The following is a 4,278-nucleotide window of genomic DNA, read 5'->3' as shown; positions in this document are numbered from 1 at the left end:
GTGAAAGCCCTGCTGGGGGCGGGGACAGGAGGGGGGCGGGGAGGGGTCAGGACGGCTGGTGTAGGGAGGAGTGGGCTGAGGGCGGAGAATGCGAGGGAGGCGGGAAGGGGGTGCGGCTTCCCAGGGCGGGGACCGAGGCTCTGTTACACGAATTTCTGCTATTTTAATAACGGGGACCGGGCGGGGAAACATGTGCGATCTGGAAAGCACTGTAGCGACTGAATTGGCTTCTTTTTGTGCAGAAGCATGAGCTGGGGTTGTGGAGGATGGCGAGGAGGAGGACAAGAAGAATAGGGAAAGGAGGGGAGAAGAGGGAGAAAGAGGAGGAGAAAAAAGAGAAGGAGGAGAGTGGGAGGAGGAGGAGAGAAAAAGGAGACCCAAATTCGTACAACGCTTGCAGGGAGAAGACTGAACCCTGCGTCCTAGCCACCCCAGATTCCCTAGCAGCTAAGAAAACTCCTTGGATCTCAAGGGAACTGTCCACAGCAGCCTGGAAGAGTTTACTTCTGGCGTAAACTCTTTCCCTTGGCCACCCAGCTGTGGCGCTTGACAATTTAGCGTTCTAGCCCTAAGAATTAAAAGAGGGAAATGAGGAGTTAACCACCGTGGCACGATTTGCTTTGGAAATCCTGATTAGTACTATTCAGAAAAGAAGAAGAAGCGAAGAAGAAGAAGAAGAAGAAGAAGAAGAAGAAGAAGAAGAAGAAGAAGAAGAAGAAGAAGAAGAAGAAGAAGAAGAAGAAGAAGAAGAAGAAGAAGATGATGATGATGATGATGATGATGATAAGGCCAGCAGCAGTGGTCACAGCAGCCTCCAAGTGACACCAAGAAACCTACCTATTTGTGGAAGTAAGGAAGTAGCACAATTCAAAAAAAAAAAGAATCTTTAAATTGATACTACTTTGTATCAGTAGTGGTCTTGTGTGTGTGTGTGTGTGTGTGTGTGTGTGTGTGTGAATATGTGTGTGTGTGTGTGTGTGTGTGTGAGAGAGAGAGAGAGAGAGAGAGAGAGAGAGAGAGAGAGAGAGAGAGAGAGAGAGAGGGAGAACATAATATACACACACTTTTTGTTTGTTGTTTGCTCTGGACCTAAGATTTCATTTCTGTGGAAACTCATTTCACTGATATGGGCTGGCAGTTGCTTTGTAAATTAGTCTTAGCTGTCTGGGGGCATGGAAACTTTTTAGTGACTTGCCTTATGGAGTCACAGGGTCAGGAAGCATTCCTAGGCAGGATTTCATCCCAGGTCTTCTACAAAGCCATACCTCTGTCCACTATTTGAGTTTGCGTCTCATACTGTAGATATACCAAGTCAAATGTCCATGCCCTATCGTGTCTGAATTAAGGTGGATTGAGGGTATTTGGATATATCAAACTGCCCCTCCCAGTCTAAATTACAGAGGTAGCCAAGAAGGAGAATAAATTATCCAAGTATTCTGCTGTCCCTAAACTCTAATTCCCACTTGGAAACCAGTTTTCATCTCAGAGAAAGACCACTCCCTAGTAGGGGTGCCTAACAAAACTTAAAATAATAAAACTAGCCAAGAACTGTGAAATAGCATCTTTGTTCAGAAAGAATCACCACAGCAATTTGGATTTTGGTCCCCATTCTTTTTAAATCAGTTAAGTTTCTTTTCATTAAAATACTGATAAAGTGACAGAGGAGGAGGAAGGAGAGGATTTGGAACAAAAATCATTCTTAGAGGGTTTCAGCCTTTCATACACGTGTCCTCTCTGCACAGGTTTAGTCAGTTTCATCATTTCCCTCACACATCCACATCCTCCGCTTTCAAAAGTACAAAACAACAGTCATTAAAGGAAAGCTTTTCAAACAGCACCAGTTCACCTTGTTTAAAAATAACACGGTTAATCTTCAACGCCATCTTCTGGCTTATTCATTTGTAATTTCATCCAGCTTTCAAAATAAAGATAATTTTTAAATTTTATAATAAAATGCTTAGTATAAAATATTTTGGTAGTTGAATCTATTGGCCTTGTCATAATGTCCAAGTGGAAACAAATTAAACTAAGTTAGTCCATAAACATTTATTAAGCACTTATGTGTCAGGCACTGTGCTAAGTGTTGGAGATAAACAGAAAGGTGTGAGACAGTCCCTGATCTTAAGGAGCTCACAGTGTAATGGGGGAAATAACATGCAAATAACCATATACAAACAAGTTACATCCAAGATAAATTAGAAATATTCAACAGGGGGAAGGCACCAGCATTTACAGGGATCAGGAAAGGTTTCCTTTAGAAGGTGGGATTTTAGCTGGGATTTGAAGGAAGTCAGGGAAGCTAAGAAGCAGAGGTAAGGAGGGAGAGCAGTCAGAAAAAATGCCTAGAGATAGACTGTCTTGTTTCAGAAATAGCAAGGAGACCAGTGTCACTGGATCACAGAGTACTTGGTGAGGTGGGGTGTACAAAGATGGAAATGCAGGGAACAAAAAAGTACAAATGTTTTTGAATGCCAAAGAATTTTATATTTAAATCTGGAAGTTGTAGGGAGTGACTTGAATTCAGGTGGGTTGATATGGTTGTAAGTGAGCTTTAGGAAGATCATTTGGACAGCTGAGTTGAGAATGGACTGGAGTAGGGAGAGACTTGTGACAGGTAGAACAACCAGGAGGCTATTGTAGTAGTCCAGGTGAGGGGTGATGAGGGTTTGCACCAATGTACAAGGAGAAAAGGGGATGTGTTTAAGAGATGCTACAAAAGGGAAATCAACAAGCCTTGGCAATAGATTGGCTATAAGAGGAAAGAGAGAGTCCTGAAGTTAAGGAGAACACCAAGTGAAAGGGAAGGGAAGGTACCCAGCTGTGGGGACATGATGGAGCCCAGTCCCAAGAAGTGCAACTGGGAAGGTAACTGTGAAATGAGTAGTTTTGGTCAAATTGAGATTTAAAGACAGACTGTAGAGACTTTAAAAGAAAGGGAGAGGAAAGGAAGTTTAGGCACTATATGGCCTTCTCAAGGAGTTTAATCAAAAAAAGGGGGCAAAGATATAGGACAATTGCTAGTGGAGAAGATACGACATTTGCTCACCAAACATTTTACGTCTTAGACATATTAGATCACATTAGATATGTTGAAAATCTCTCCCCCATGACAGAAAAAAAACTTTCAGGTATGAGCTCCTCCCCCCAACACACATATTTGGCTAATGAGAAAAGTAAATCGTTCCTTAAGAAAGACTGGAACCCTGGAATTAGGTCTGCCAATGCCACAGCAGTTTGCTTAAAAGGTACAAAAATAATAATCAGTTAGTCGGTTGCTGTATCAGACAAAACAACAACAAGCATATGACTGTATTCTTGCTTGAACTGCCTGATTTCTGTTTATTTGTACTCAATTGACTGGATATTTTGGTATTCCACAGACTTAATCCAACACCTGGTTTAGTAAAGTTTCCATTCCAAGGTGGGGGGGCGGGGAGCAGAATTACTATCTCCCCTGCTTTTGAAATGACTTTTTAAATAACAGAAAAGATATGATAAAAAATAAAACATAGGCACTTTGTCTTCATTCAAGACTCAGTTCAACAACTCCGTTCTGTGGGAGGTCCTTCCTCGTCCCCCAGATTGCTAGTCCTCCCTAAAGTTACCTTATATCTTGTTGTTGTTAAGCCAGTCTGTGGGTTTTTCTTGGTAAAGATATTGGAGTGGTTTGCCATTTCCTTCTCCATTGGATTAAGGCAAACAGGGTTAAGTGACTTGCCCAGCATCATACAGCTAGTAATTGTCTGAATCCAGATTTGAACTCAGGAAGGTGAGTCTTCCTGACTCCAGGCCCTGCACTCTATCCACTGAGCCACCTAGCTGCCCATATGGCACATAGTAGGTGCTTAATAAATGTTTATTAGCTTTTAAAATATATAAATATATATTATATAGAATATATATTTTATTTCCCCCCAATTATATGTTAAAACAATTTTAAACATTTAAATTTTTTTTAAAGTTTTGAGTCCCAAATTCTATCCCTCCCTCGCTTCTCCTCTCCCTGAGACAGTAAGCAATTAGATACAGGTTATACATGTGCAATCATGTAAATAAATGTTTATTAATTGATTGCTTGATATCATCCTCCCCATTAGAATGTAAGCTCCCAGAGGCCAAGGACTAAGTTTGCTTTTTCCTTGTTTCTGTAGAACTTACCATTAGGGCCTGACACATAATAAATGCTCCATAAATGCTCACTTGCTTAAGTGATTCGTTGGTTGAATGTCAGCTTAACCAGTTTTAGGGTAGGGAATTATCTCCTTTAATACCTATGTA

This window comes from Phascolarctos cinereus, unplaced genomic scaffold, assembly GCF_003287225.1.
Source record: "Phascolarctos cinereus isolate Bilbo 61053 unplaced genomic scaffold, phaCin_HiC Scaffold_4;HRSCAF=312, whole genome shotgun sequence".
NCBI classification, from domain to species: domain Eukaryota; kingdom Metazoa; phylum Chordata; class Mammalia; order Diprotodontia; family Phascolarctidae; genus Phascolarctos; species Phascolarctos cinereus.
Note: the sequence above shows the minus strand (reverse complement) of the source record.